General features: G+C 34.1%; 1 protein-coding gene across 5 annotated transcripts in view; it reads left to right on the top strand.

Moving 5' to 3' along the window:
* The first annotated feature begins 1,461 nt into the window (after nucleotides 1-1,461).
* LOC141550644 (zinc finger protein 474-like) overlaps nucleotides 1,462-15,762 on the top strand; it is a 95,442-nt gene continuing 81,141 nt past the window's right edge. For 3 of the 5 annotated variants that reach the window (XR_012484651.1, XM_074281514.1, XM_074281516.1), the window contains exon 1: nucleotides 12,116-12,277. The gene's annotated coding sequence lies outside the window, so the exon portion shown is untranslated. Of the gene's footprint in view, nucleotides 1,553-12,093; nucleotides 12,278-15,762 lie in introns of those variants that run through there. The other 2 variants (XM_074281512.1, XM_074281515.1) reach the window with 2 other exon arrangements.

The raw sequence follows: 15,762 nt of genomic DNA, 5'->3' as shown, positions 1-15,762 counted from the left end.
AGGGAAATAGTAGCCTTTTACAGACTACTGCCTAGATTTTCCTAGTCCCAATCCCAGTAACCCAGGTGGTTCACCAGTTACTTGACAGAAGAAAATCTTTTACAGATAGTCTCTCTTCCCCTTCCCTACTCATAAATTCCTGCTCATCTAGACTGTGCTACATAACTCACCTGACTGATTTCAAACTTTTCTTAGTTGGTTTATCTCCTACGCCCAATTAATTCTCTATCTTTGCTTATGTTTTGCTTTCTCAAAGTAGGCCTTTTAGGGACTTTACCCCGGAGTTCCTGAGCTGAGTCCAAGGATCACTTGGAAACTCTCCAGAGGGTGTCTGCCCAAGTATGGGGCGGGGAGGGCAGCTAGGTGGAGCAGTGGATAGAGCACCAGCCTTGAATTTAAGAGGACCCGAGTTCAAATCTGGTCTCAGACACAACACTTCCTAGCTGTGTGACCCTGGGCAAGTCACCTAACCCCAGCCTTAAAAAAAAAAAAAAAAAAAAAAAAGGATTCAGTATGGGAAAGACCTCTCATGAACAGGAAATATTCCTTTAGGCCTAAAGGTGTGAACTCTGAGCTAGAGAATTGTTTAGACAACCAGAGTTATCACCTTGTAATCCTAACATCAACAAGCCCCCAAACTGTGTGGGACAATAGTAACCACAAAAACAGAGTAAGAAATAGCAAAAAGAGTTTTTTACAATCTTGCAAGAAAGGGCATTTCCCATTTGACAAGGTGATAAGAGTACAAACTACAAAGCACAAAATTAAATGAACCAGAAGCCCCCCTTCTCCTTGACCTCTCGTTGTTTGGGGGAGTACAGGCTTATACCCTAAACCTAGAAATCTACACAAGTCAATAACAAAATCTTAATTTAAATTTCCTTAGAGAACTGCTATCCAAGCAGAGAGAATTCAAAGCTGTCATCACCTTTAAAAGAAGTGCTTAAATGCTAATTAAGAAGTGGTGAGAAACAAGAGGGAAATGTTCCTTCCCCTCTGAAACACCCATAGCTTTTTATCTATAACTCAGCTTGTTATTGCAAAAGACTCGTCATAATTAGGAAATAGTGTTAGGCCATATTTCCATGAGACGGCCTTCACTCGGTTCATTCCATATAGCCCTACTATTGCCCTGTTTTGATTTGATAAAATAGGTATGAGTGAGATAAGTGAAGCTTTCTCAAGAAGTCTATGAGACTGGGCCTAAGTCACATGATCCCTCTTTCCAGAGGTCTATGGAGCTCAAAGATCAGGCCTTGGGCCCAGGTGGCAGGAAGTCACATGATCTCTAGGCCTACAGGTCTCTAAAGGCCAAGACCCTAGGTCATTGACAGGAAGTGATGTAACTCACAGGAAGCAGACAACATTGGTGATCATTGGTCAATGATGGTTACGACCTTTTAGTCTATCCAATGAAAAGGCTTGGGTCTTTTGCTAGTTAAAAGCTGTTTCCTGCTGATCAGGTGCCCCCTGGATGTTCTGGGCCTCTCCCTGCAGGACTAATTAAATGCTTTCTCTTGGTACCCGAAGGTCTAGCACCTGTCCCACACAGGTATGGATTCAATCCCAGAATAATTTTAAAGTTCTAAGAGGGGAAGAAAATTGAACTCTAACAGTCGAGCAGTCTGTTCATTCGTCAGATGACAGACATTTATCAGCCTGCTTAATTAAGTGTGAAGATGGGTTAACAGTTATGTACAGCCAATATTATGTATACTAAGGTGAATGTGTATGGAGAAAAATTAAGGTTGAGAGGGGTAAATAGTGCCTTACAAGAGGGGTAAATAGTGCCTTACAAGCACTTCTGACGTCCTTTGAACTGTTTTTCACGTACAGAATTCTCCCTGATTTGGCCAAAAGGTCCCTACTCTTCTCAGCTGGCAAACGATGGCACCCACTAAAACAACTGTGACTTTCAATAAAATCCGCGGTGGGGCCAAAACAAACGTGAAAATTGTTCACTTTTCTACAGCACCAGAAGAGTCTATAAGAGTGCTGGAATCACCATTTAAAGGAATTTCCCTAAGTGCTAAAAGAACTGTGTTTTTGATGCATTTGAATGGAGATTCTCCTAAATTGTAGAAGTATTCAGAGCCAAATTTGCATTTCATACCTGGAAGTAAGACTTAGAGGGCAGGAGCCAGAGAAAACCATGAAGAGACTCCCTGCCCTGTGCTCTAAGAAAGAAGTGTGAATGATAATTGTAGGGATGTGGGGAACTAATTCTTGGTCATTTGTTAAGGCTTCTTTGGGTGGTGCTTTCGTTTAAAAAAATAAAAATACATACATGATGCAGAAAACAAATAAGATTATTAAAATAATCTTTTTTAACTTTAGGAAACCATTGTGGGGGGTGTCTTTTTCTTCCCCTCACCCCCCTTCAGTTTAGGAATTCCCTTGCCTGTGAGTTTTAATAGGATAGTTTATTGTTAAATCAAAATGTCATCACTGACCTTGGCAATGTCACCTGGTAACAAGGATGAAAGTTACATGGAACAATTTGTATCATAAGTGAGCAACCCAGTTTTCCTTCAACAGCAAGAATGTGTCATATGTTTTGTCATTCTTGAGCTATTGCTCAAGCAAAAGCCTATTTGCTCTTCCAAATTTAGTCCTAGGTAAATTGTGAACAATATGATTTGGAAAATTTTTATCTCCAATTCAATGAAACAAATTTTTTTTTTTTTTAATTATCTACTATGGGAGGAGTCAGTGTATTGTAGGGAAACAGAGACTTCCTGAGTGAATAGGAGATTTGGGTCCTAATTCTGAGTTTGTTTTGAATATTATAACATGATATAATACAATAGGACATACACATATATAATCACAGACACACATACCATATCTATGCATGTCTATATACACATGTATATGTATGCATGTGTATTATGTGGGTGTATATGTACAAACCTGTAATTAAATCGGTGTAAGGAAATGCCAGTGAAAAGCTTTTTTACTAATTCAAATTGACACATGCTCTGCAATTTATGGTGTTGGAGACTTGACTGGAACACTGAGAGGTTAAGGTTTGTCATATGCTAGGTTTGTGTCAGAGACAGGATTGAACTAAGGTCTTCTGACTGTGCAACTACTCTCTATCCAATACAAAAGATCTGAGAAACACAGGGTAGGAAACCTGCTCTCAAAAGTGCTTGGCAGCCAGTTGGATAAGCTGGACATAGCATTAAGAAAAGTTAATCAGGAGCAGCTAGGTGGCGCAGTGGATAGAGCACCAGCCCTGAATTCAGGAGGACCGGAGTTCAAATCTGGTCTCAGACACTTAATACTTCCTAGCTTGTGTGATCCTGGGCAAGTCACTTAACCCCAGCCTTAGGGGAAAAAAAAAAAAAAAACAGTTAATCATCTGATGCCTTGAATTATTAACTAAGTTATAACTATCAGTTCTTTGTTTTCAAAAAAGGGTGAGATCTATATAAAGTTAAATGATTGTAAAGATTTCTTAAAGAAGGTGGAATTTAAATATTTATTGAATGATGGATAAGAGATATATGGGAAAATACAGGATCACAAGACAAAAGATGAACCTTGGAAGATGACTAATCCACTCCCCACCTTTGTCTGACAGTTAAGGACAAGATTAAGAGCTTTGCCCAAGATCACATAAATAACAAGTAGCAGAGCCAAGAGCTGACTTTGAATTTTTAAGCCAGAAAAGAAATCAAAGATAATCTATTTCATTTGCTCCTTAAATAGGAGACAAGCCTTCAACATTTATAACTGGTTGTTTTCCACTTGAAAACCAATGGAGACTGAGACCCCAAAGTAATAATACTTGAACAAGAATGGTAACAAGAGGAATAGGGGGGGAAAATGTATGGATAACAAGAAGTATTATGAAGAGAGACTTCACAGACCTTCAGGCAAGATTTGAAATAGAGATGAGTTAGGCAGTGATGGAAACAGTGATTCTGTTGATAGAAATAGACACATCAGAGGAAGAGCTGATTTGAGAGGATGGAGGAAGCCTCAATTTTCAATCTATTGAATTTGAGAATATGATGAGTTCTAAATATAAACATATGGCAGACAGTTGAAGATAAGGAATTGAGGAGGGAAATTGAGGTAGGAGACCCTAAAAAGTCACTTTCCTTTATCATGACCTAGAAGTCAGCTAACCCCACCTCTGCTAAGTACCACTAATTTACCTTTCTATAGAGTTCAGCTGACACTGCCCAAGTTTTCTATAGAGCTGAATTACAGTTATGTACTCCTACTTAACTTTCAATAGAGCTGAATTAATATTAAGTACCACCACTTAAGCTCTATATAATTTGAACTATCACTAATCAAACTTTCTATAGCCTTACTGAAGCCTATTCAAACCCAATAGCTCTGTATTGTCTCAAATCATATATACGAGGGTGGGAAGAATGGGTGGTATGGGCAGAATGAACTCTAATTCCATCAGAGAGTTCTGCTCCACTGAGATCTCTCGAAGACTTAAAATAAACTTTTACTTTTACTTTAGTAAATTCTTTTACTTCACCTGTGCCTTGTCTCACGCATAAAAAGCCTGGAAAGTCCCCCACAGAATTGTAAATTCAGAGAAAAATCAGAATTTTATGCATGCATGCATATATGTATGTGTATGAATACGTATCTTCATATACATATATACATTTATATATATTCTTGATTCCAGTTCCTAAGCATATGTAGTCTGACCTAATTGGTGACAACCTATGTGATGGGACTTCTAAAAAAGTGGAACAGAGGACCCTGCCCTCCATCTTAGAGTGGGTATAAATATATATTGTGACTTTTCTGTTGCCTTACTACATGAGAATAGAAATCATTTTGTCTGTTGAATCAAAAATGAGCCTACATACAAAAAGTTATCAAAAAGATAAATTCTTTTTTTCCTTTCTGCTAGTCATGAGGTCTAAGTACCAGAAGATCAATTTCTGCCCTTCTTTCCAAACAGCCAACCTATGTGTACATGGCTTTCTAAGAAAACCTTTGGAGTGATGCTACTTTCTCTTTGTGTTTCCTTTAATACAGGGCTTTGTAAGATCACAAAATGTGGAAAGAACCACTAGAAGTCCAGCAGGCAAGCCTTGTGAGCTTAGCTCTGAGGGGTTGTAACTATGTGTCTGTAAGAACTGTGACCTAGCCTATCAGGGGCACCTGGGTTGCTGAGATATTTCAAGGTTCTTTTTCTATGTTAGTTCCTTTATATCATGTTCAATTGATCTTTCTTAGATTATATAATTTAAAGTATTTATTTTGTTAATATGGCTTATATGTATATATATATTTTTAGTAAATACTTCATTTTATTTTGGTTGTCAGTTTTGCTGTCCTATTGGGCTTATAATTAAGCGCAATAGTTTCTGACAATTTCTGTTTCTTCTTCCTTTGTGAATTCTTTTTCTTTTTCAATATAAGCAATTTGGTCTTCCTCTCTTTTAATCAGATTATTTTATTTTATTTTATTAGGTTTTTGTTTTTTGGAAACCAGTTCCAAATTATATTTCACAATTCAATAGTATTTTTGCTTTCAATTTGCTTTATTTATTTGCTTTATTTTTTGAATTTTTTATTTTGGCATTTAGTAGGGGTTTTTTGCAGCTTTGTCTTTCTAGTTGCCTATTCAATTTATTGAATTTTTTGGTCACTCATGCTCTTTTATTTATATTTATATTTAGAGATATGTTTTTCTAATGATATAAAAAAATTCTCTTTGCATCTCAAAGTTTCCCATGTTGTCTCATTGTCCTTCCCTTTAATAATAAAATTATCTAATTTTTCATGATGTATTCTTGCCTTCATCAAAACCCCAGAGATCTCAAATTCTTATCTATTCTTCCTTCTTAATCTTGATTTTATGATCTTCTGAATTTGAAGTTTGTTTTGTTTGTGATTTTTCTTTTCCCAACATTATTCTTCCTCTTTCCTCCCCCACAAGAGTTTGCTTGAGCTAAGGAGAATCTATTGGTAAAATTTCATTGTGAAATTTTATACCTCAGAAATCAGCAAATTTTACAAATCAGGCCTTGATTTATTTGTTGACTAGACTTTTAAGAAAGTATTGGAGAAGATATTAATGTTGCAGATTACAACTGTACTTCAAAGCACATCATGTACACATTTCCCCTCCCTGGAATATTGTCTGTCAAATATTTACCATCATGTTTTCTTCTTCCTTTCCTTTTCCTAAATTTTTTTCCTACTAAGTTTAGTGGTTTTCTATATTACATTTTCTCTGTGTATTCATTCTTGTCTTTTTCATATAAGAATAAAGAATGCTGAACTGAGAGTCAGAAAGACTTGAGTGTGACCTTAGGCAAATTACTAACCTTAGTTTTTTCTCTCTACCTTAGTTTTTTCTTCTATAAAATGGGAATCATACTATCACCCACTTTAAAAGCTATTGTTAGGAACAAATGTGATAATGTATGTAAAGCACTTTTCAAATCTCAAAGTGCAATATAAATGCTATTATCATTACTAAAAAAGCCATAAATTGTCTATTCCTCTTACCCCCTTTCTTCTTTATGTACTCTCCCCACACACATCCTTTATGTGAAATAATATTCTACTTCTTTTATTCTTTCCCTAGTGTATTTATTTATTCCTCCATTTTATTTCTTCTCCTAAAATGAACAAAAATGAAATTTATAAACTTTATCTTACTGAAGTTCCTCTGTCATATTTAAAGATAACATGATTCTGAAGTTTCTCTTCTCTCTACCCATTTGAACAGAAATACTCATAATCATTTATCCCCTTCTAAGTACTCAAAAATATTTACCTTTCTACAATTTTTTTTTGGATACCTTAGTTTTTGTCTTATTTTTTTCCCTCATGTCTGTTCTTTTCACCTAAAATTTTGGATAAGATTCATTATACTAAGGATTAATTTTTCCTTTATATTATTATACTCAGTGTTGCAGAGTAAGTTATTCTTGAGTAGAAATCTTTATGTTTTGACTTTGGAATATATTACAAGATCTCCTTTGCTTTCAAGTTGTTGCTGCCACATCTTTTCTGATCCTTATTGTGGTACTTGAATTCTTATTAGTTACTTACATCACTTTTTTATTTGTTCTTGCTTGCTCTGGATTTTGGCTTTGATATTTCTGGATATTTCCATCTGGACATAACTTCTGGTCCCTTATTTTTGGAGTTTGTGCTGATTATTCCCTCTTCTCAGATCTTTTTATGACTTCACGTTTATTTGCATGAATTCACAATAGCTTACCTATATGCCTCCTCTCCTCACCCCTAACTGCTCATGTGTATGTGTATGCGTATGTGTGTGTGTGTGTATTTATTTTTCTTGAGCTGTATAGCTGATTTCCTTAGTGTGACAGCTCTACTAACCACTATAGTTTTTTAGCTATCTTTTGAAAAAAAATTTTTTTGAATAAGGGATTTTAATTTTGTTTAATTTTCAGTTTTATTTATAATTTATATTTCTGTGATCCCTTCCAGATAATTGCTAGGAGAATAGAATAGTTTATATAGGGAGATAAGACTTCTCCAAGACCTTTAATGTGTACATTTTGTGATAAAAGATTTGTTCTATCTCTACCCTAACAATATATCTCAAATCCATCCTCTTTTCTCTAATTACATAATCATCTACTTTAGGTTCTGATGACCTTTTGCCTGTGATATTGCTATAAATTCCTAATTGGTCACCTTGTTTGAAATATCTCCTCTTAAAAATCTGTCCTTCCATAGATACCAAAATGATTTTCTTAAAGTGGCTTCCTAGAGTTTGTAGGATTAAATATAAATTCCTTTGTAAGTTTTTAGATCTCTTCATTTTGGGGGCTCAACTGTATCATATATTACTTTCCTTCCCACATCCATGGTCCAGTCAAACTGGCCTTCTTGTTTCTCACACGAGATGCCATTTCTCAGTTTTATGCCTTTACATTAGTTGGATGGCTCCTCTGCTTGGAATTTCCACCTCATCCCTACTTCATATAATCCATTGTTTCTTTCAAAATTCCATTTAAAGGGCACCTTCTATATGAAGTCTTCCTTATCTTTCCAGCTTCTAGTGTCCTTTCCCCCTATTTATATTTATTTTGAACATTTTCTTCAACATAATTTATGTTCCTTGAAGAGCTGTTTCATTTTTGTTTCTGAATCTCCAGTGACTATCATAGTGTCTAGAACATAATAGGTTTCTAATAAATGTTTGATTTATTGACTGTTGTAATAATACAGGCAAGAAATAATACATTAAAAGATTTGGTTACAGTCTAAAGAGAACACAGGGCTAGATATAAGAGATATTGAGGAATTATACCCATAGCATGTGACATCTGATTGAATTTGGATGTGAGGAGGTGAGGAAGTGGGCAATGTTATAGAAAACTGAGGTTTCAAGCATAGTGATGCCATTAAAAGAAGGAAGGAGTAACTAAGAGGTTTTTTTTGGGGGGGCTAGGTGATGAGGTTAATTTTTGATATAATGAATATTAAACATTTGGCAGACTGCAGGTAGAGATGTCCAGCAATTGATAAATATTGGTTTGATCTTGGGAGAGAATGGAGTATAGATTTGGAAGTCACTCATATAGAAATCACAAATAAGGTCAATAGAAATGGATAAGTTCACTCTAATAGACAGTATAATGAGAAAAGAAGAAAGTTGAAGATTGCTTAAGATGTAACACCTCTTTTTATGGTGTGAGAAAACCTGAAAAACAGATGAAATAGGGGACATGGTATGGTGCTAAAGAAGGAGAGAGCTAAAGTGAAGATTTTTGAGTAGATTCATTGCCTTTTAGTTTACTGAAAGGTGATCTATACAATGGTACAGACTTTTGAATACATTGAAGTTTAAAGGCAGTAAACTTTATTTTTTTTAAGTCATATTGTAGACATTTCAGAATTGACCCAAAGATTGCCTCATGGAAAACCAACTGCTTTGTTAGATGGAAAACTTCTCATGAATGTTGATTATATTGAATATCATTTTATATAGACAAGAAGGAGAAATGACACAGTCCTTTTCAAATCTAAAATGCCATAATTCTCTGTAATTATTTTGAAGAGATCAATTACCCTGTCAATTGGTTTTTTATTAAACCTCAATAATGTCAACTTTATACTTCTGCTATGGCCACTGGGGGGAAAACAATGTGAGCATTGCTTTGTGTGAGCTCAGAACAGAATCATGTAATAAGACAAGTAGCACTGCATCAATGAGATAGAAAAATAACAACAACAATAATAGCATGTCTTTTATTCCATAAAATCAACATGATTTCTATTCCTTTAATGAAAAGTTTAATGTGGAGCACAGATACAAGAATCATAGTTTTGTGAAAAGTAAAATAGCCTGGAATTTCCCAATGAGAATAAAGGTACATCTGTGAGTCAAAATGTGGGTTTTTAATGTATTGATGAGACTCTTTGGTTTTGTTGGGCTCTTCAGATTATTGTTTGGAGTCAAAAGATTCTTCATAATACCTTAAGAAGTAGAAGAAATTGGATTGTTTTACAAATGATAAAAAGATTATTAAGGGGTGAATTGCTGCTTGAAATTTCTACTACCTCATTTTTAAAATGAAGAATTTGGACTAGTTAGAAGTTTCTAAATTTTTTGTACCCTTCTTGAAGTGAACTTGCTCTTAAAAAATTTTAAATGAATAAAATAAAATACATAGAATTACAAAGGAAACTAATTGTATTGAAACAGTTATCAAAATACTTTTAAAAACAAGTTCACAGGCCTCAAGTTAAAAATTCCTGGTAGGAAATCTCTAAAAACACTTCCTAATAACTAAGGATTTTATCAGCAGTAATAAATAAAATCAACTCCATTGGGGAACTGATTGAACAAGGGCTATGGGCCTTGTTTTCAGATTGAGCTCAGAAAGACCTGAGCAAAGTTATCTTGGAAGTTGCTGCTGTTTGTTGCCTAACCAACAGATGTGAGCTACTTAGAAGCCTTCGTGAATCAAGGGCATTTTTCCAGTTTTATAAATAGAGATGGGTAAATATACTGAATTCATCAACTTCCAACTCTTCCTCTGATGTTTGGGCCTTCACAACACCCAGAAGACATCGAACTGAGCACATTTTCCCTTAATTTGGGGAACCGAGTGTAATTTCTGGAAATGGAATCCATATGTTTCTGTTTCATTTATACTGAAATCATCAAAAGGTTGTGTTGTAAGAACTATTTGATGTCTAAGATGCTTTTTGAGCTTTTCTTAAGAAAAAAAAAAAAAAAAAAGGAAGAAATCTTTAAAGTCTTTTCTCCCTTGAAAACAGGAAGACATGCTTGCCAAAACCAAGTAAACTTGAACCAAAAGGTTCAACTTATGCTGAAACTCCAAACCTATGAGTTTCAACTGGCTTCTCAGAGAAACACAAAGGCCATTTTCCCAAAGCTAGTTACTGAGACATACTTGAGGGAATATAGAGAGGCCTGTAGTTTGGCAGCTAGTCAGAAGGGACAGCAAGAGCTCTGAAGTATCCCTTGTTACCAAACTAACAAATGCTTAGGTTACTCTAAGCTTGTATAATTTTCTAAAGTCCTGAAAACAGTCATTCCAGGTCAGGGTTAAGAGCTCTTGGCAGGAGGCTTATGTGGGTGAAGCTTTAAATACAACTACCTGCCTTTGTGTGGAACTTCATGATCAAATGATGTTTTTCTGGGGATAGTCTTTGGATCCAGGACATATTTTTTTTTCTCTGTATACTATTGCACACTCTCATTTTCAATATCTAAATAGATTGTATCTGGGTGAAAGTGTGCAAAAGCTCTTTTAAAAACTTAATAAACAATTAATTCTAAGGAATCTTTCATGTCATAGTTAAAGATAATGGAGTGCTTTGATGAACTCACAAGAAACAAATAAGTCTTTTCAACTAGATGGCCTGATTCAATTAAAAGTCAATTAAAAACATTTTAAAGTGTATTTTATGTGGAAAAAAATATTCCATATGTGATACATTATATATTGCTCACTTGTGGGAAGAACCTCTGATGCTCAGGAGATAGGGAAAGTTCTAGGGATAGACATGACATGATGACATGATACAGCCTCTACCTTCAAAGCACTTACTTTATAGGAAAGGATATGTTTTATACCAGTAACAGTAAGACAAGGTAGGGAATGATGAGGATAAAAGAGAGATCCAGACAAAATATTCTTTGGAAAATGAAGAAGGAATTCAGTGTTTTCAGATGGGGAGATCAGGAAAGATTTCATTGAACCTTAAATAGGTTTTTGAAAGCTGGAGGTGAATATGGAACACATGAACACAAAGATTTTTAATAAGATAGCTTACCAACTCTACACAATGGCGAAGCAATATATGGTTGTGGCTGACTTTGAGTTGGTGTTGAAGCCAGGAAAACCTAGGTTCAAGTCCTACCTGTACTGTCTAATAGCTGTGTCATAATTGTACAAGTAAATTAATCTCTCAGTGTTCTTGGTAATTTTATAAGACTCTAGTTTTCAAAGAATGTACTGACCTAAACTGATAGTTTCCTATTATCAGTTAATTCATTCTCCCAGATCAACCTCACCTGAAGATATATTGTGAATCTTAAAGTTAGAAAATCCTTCAGAGGTCGTCTAGTTTAGTAAATCTTTATGTTCCAAGAATTACTGAAAACAGAATTAAAAGTCTTATAAGTGGTCTCTGTCATCCATTTTGGTGGGCATAAAAGGAAAAACCCACTGAATTTATGTATCATTTTTGAATATTTTTACAAATATTGTTTTGCTTAACAGATTCAGATTTATAATTAAAATATACATTTTCAAAAACCCTCCATTTTGGTGTGACTTAAGTTCTTGACAAAGGAGAATTTTTAATGTTTTTTTTTTTTTCTAGAGAAAAGGAGATTAAGCAAACAACTTAATAGAAACAACATAAAAGAAATCAATTTATTAAAGGACCATGGCCTATCCCTTCTTTTCTCCCACTAAATAAAGATCCTCTAGTATTTTATTTTCCTTCTATTCCTTTTGGGCAGAAAATTGCTGCCTCTACCTATTTTCATTGCCTGTTGCTGAGTTTCTTCATTTTTGTTTTAAACCTGTCCAATCAGCTACTGGAAAACCCAGTTACCTTCTGTTTGTTGCCAGGTTGCCAGGTTACAACCAGAGGACAAAGAGCTTAAATTCCTGTTACCCAGGCAGTATCAAATGCTAATATTCTAAAATCTTAAGGGAGAGGAGACTTCAACCTGGGTAGTTTTGTTCCTATCTCTCACCAACTCTACCCAGGGCTTGGTGTGTATATTATGGCAAAGGGCTAAAACTAAAAGGTAAGAAAGAGAATGCCACAAGCCAAAATTGTCAGGATGTTATTTTTGTGTAGTTTTTGTTTTTCTTCAGTCTTAATTTTTCCTTTTAACTAAAGAGAGACTAGTTTTGTTCCTAGTCAAGGCTTGCACCTCATCTTGTCATTTGATGATCATTTAATCCTCAATATTCTTTGCTATAGTCAAGAAAACCAAAGTAAAGTAATAAACTATATAAGATGATATTTTAAAATTCCAATAACTTCATTGTTTGAAGCTGGTAATGTAAGCCATTATTAAATTGCACTAATGAATAAAATGGAAAATCAATTTTTATGCTGAACTTTTATCATGTTCCTGGGCTATGGGGGAAGATTATAAATTGAGAATGTTTTTTAAAGATGTTTATAAATTATCTGTGAAAGAGAAAGGACTATTAGGGCAAAATGTACTCATTTAAAAATTTTTTTTAGATGATTTGATAAGTCTTCATTTATGAATTTTCAATAACTTATATCATTGTTTTTAGTATTTATACCTGGGACAAGCATTAAAAACAGATGTATAGAATGATACCTCTTTTTATTTTGTTCTCCTGGAGCTGTAAAGGACTAAATCAGTCAATACAGATTTTCTCTATATATTACATACTTACATTTATTTTTTCCTGTACTCTGATGCCAAAAAGATTCTGGGGTTAGCCAGAGTCAAAGACATAAAAGGTTTAAAATCTTTCAAGCAAGATAATATTATAATAGAGAATTATTTTCAAATATGCTATATATGATGAAGTTAATACCTCAAATTTCTGTTAGACAAGAGATGTTTTATATGCAGCATATATATGTGAATATACATTTTATGTATGAACATGTGTGTATAGTGTTGCTTATTAACAAGTTAGTTTCTCTAAATAAGAAAAAATAAATTAAACCTTTTTTTAAAAAATTGGAGTAAAATAAAATATCTTCATATTTTTACAGCCAATTTACAAATCAACAAACCAGCCCTTTGAAATTTTTGCTAGCCTGTTATTATAATGAAGCAACAGATTTCTTTATATTTCATAAGTTTAAAGAAAAATAAGTCTTATATTCCTATAGTATTCTACAGCCAAAATGCTTCTATTCTTTAATTTTATCCTACTACAAAACTATGTTTTAGCTATTTTACAGATAAGGAAAATAAGGATCATAAAAATTATATGATTTGTTCAAGTTCAAACAATTAGTACAAACTCAGAGCTGGAACTCAGGTCCCAAGATTCCTAGCAACTATTCTTTTTACTGTACTATACAATATTGTTTCTATGGATCATATTTTCTAACTTCTTGATAGAAAGTATGACCCACCTAGAATGCCTTTCTGAGGGACTATTGAAATCACCTTTCGGAAAGTCTTTTTTAAAGCTATACATTCATGAAAATACATAGAAAAACATTTTCTCAATCATACGCAAATAGAAATTTAAGAGATGTGTGTGTATGTATACACACATATATACATAAAAATACAAGCATTTTATTATAAAATTTATATCTATATATCTATAAACATATTGGTAAATGAATTAAGTTGATGTTTAATGAAATACAAACCAAATTTGTTTTTTTTCCAGAGGACTTTATCCTAAAGTACATTAAAAAGCAACTTCAGAGTGAGCAGTCATACAGAGTCAAACAACTTTCCTGTCTGGGTACAATTCCTTTCATAAGCTCTGTAATTCCACTATTTTATTAATCCCTAAAACTTCAGTAAATTACACAAGCTGTTAGAAAAAGTTGAGTTGCTTCTTCATGAGATAAGGGATAACAGCAGCCATTTTGCACTAAATATGGCCAAATCAGCCATGTCATAGAACCCAGCTTCAAAGGAAGATTATGTTACAAATGGTGAAAGAAAGTTTAAGAATGATGCAGGGAAAAGCTCTAAAAATTGCTGATTTCCAGCTTTGATGTTTGGAAACACATATGGAGCTTAATAAAAGACTTGGGCCATTTAATATGAAATAGTTTGTTTTACCATTTTTATGCATGACAAAAAAGCTCTTTGGTTTAATTATGGAAAGCAGTCATTGAGGGAAGAATACCAGGGCGGTGTTCGTACTCCAACCTAGGGCATCATCCAAGATCTCCAATAAAACCATGATATTGGCCAAAATCTTTGAACCATGATAGAGAAGAGAAAAGAGAACAATAGGGATATTGCCAGAACTTTGATCATAATAGTCTTCAGATAATATGGGAGGAGACAGTCCATGATTGTCCAGTTAAAGACTGCTCTCTTTTAGTATAATTAGTATAACAGTATAATTAATTTTAGTATAATTACCACAAACTATCACTATTTTATTTAGATTATACTTAACAAAAGTGAGGTAATGCTCTGAAAACAATAACTTCTTTCCTCCTCTTCTCACATTATTTCTCACATCTTCTCTCATCTCTTTTCTTTCATTCCTTTTTTGAATGAAGTACTCTTTCTCCTTATCAAGGCAAATCCCTCTGCATTCATTCTTTATCCCATTCCCTAACATATCCATAAGATTATCCCCATTCTAAAATATTTTTGAAATATCTTCAAATATTTGAATATTATTCAAATATTCAAAATATCTTCATTATTTTCCTCTCTGCTGTCTTTGTTTCTTACAAGCACATCATGTCTCACCTATCCTTAACAAAACTTTCTCTTTATCACAATTAGTTTCCATTTTCTCTCTCTTCCTTTAGCAAAAATTATCTAATAAAGCCACCTATATCTGGTGACTTCTTCCTCCTTCACTCATTTCTAAAGTAGAAATTTAGCTAGATTCCAACCTTATTCAACTGACAAGACTCTCCAAATTTACCACAAAATCTCATTTCTAGTCTTTTCTCAATTCTCCTCTTTCTTGACCTCTCAGTAGCCTTCCAACATTCTTTCCCCTCTAGGTTTCTATGACTCTGCTCTTTCTCCTGCTGCTTCCATCTGTTACTCCTTCTCAGGATTCTTATAAATTCTGTTCTTTTCCCTGCATATCTCTCAATTCTAATTTCATTATATTAAAATGTTTGCTTCATTTTAGCCACTTTTAGAGATTGTACTATAAAATCATTTTTCTTTTCCTTTGAGAGACTGCTTTTTGTATCTCCTGGACTTCTCTCAACACATGGAAATTCTTGCTTATTCATATTTTCAACTTCAGTACTTGGATTTTGACTTGTACGACAGGTCTAGTCTGACACTTTAGGATTTGATCCTGCTCCCATGTACTCTTGATGCCATCTGCCTTGTTCCCTGTATTCTGACTCAATATCCTGATGGCACAATACAGGTGCTGACCTCAGCCCATCTCTCTCTTTCCCAATCCCCAAATAACTAGCTGGTTCTATCCACTGCTTTTCCACTAAAAAGTCCTAATTAGCAGTTGAATATTTCACTGATCCTTGATCACCTGTAAGCAACATTCTCCCTTCCCCAATAAAATAGCATATGGGTGATCAAAAATTGAATGAGACCATTGCTCC

Source organism: Sminthopsis crassicaudata, chromosome 1 (genome assembly GCF_048593235.1).
Source record: "Sminthopsis crassicaudata isolate SCR6 chromosome 1, ASM4859323v1, whole genome shotgun sequence".
Lineage (NCBI taxonomy): Eukaryota > Metazoa > Chordata > Mammalia > Dasyuromorphia > Dasyuridae > Sminthopsis > Sminthopsis crassicaudata.
The sequence above is the reverse complement of the archived record's forward strand: the minus strand, read 5'-3'. Positions and strand labels throughout refer to the sequence as shown.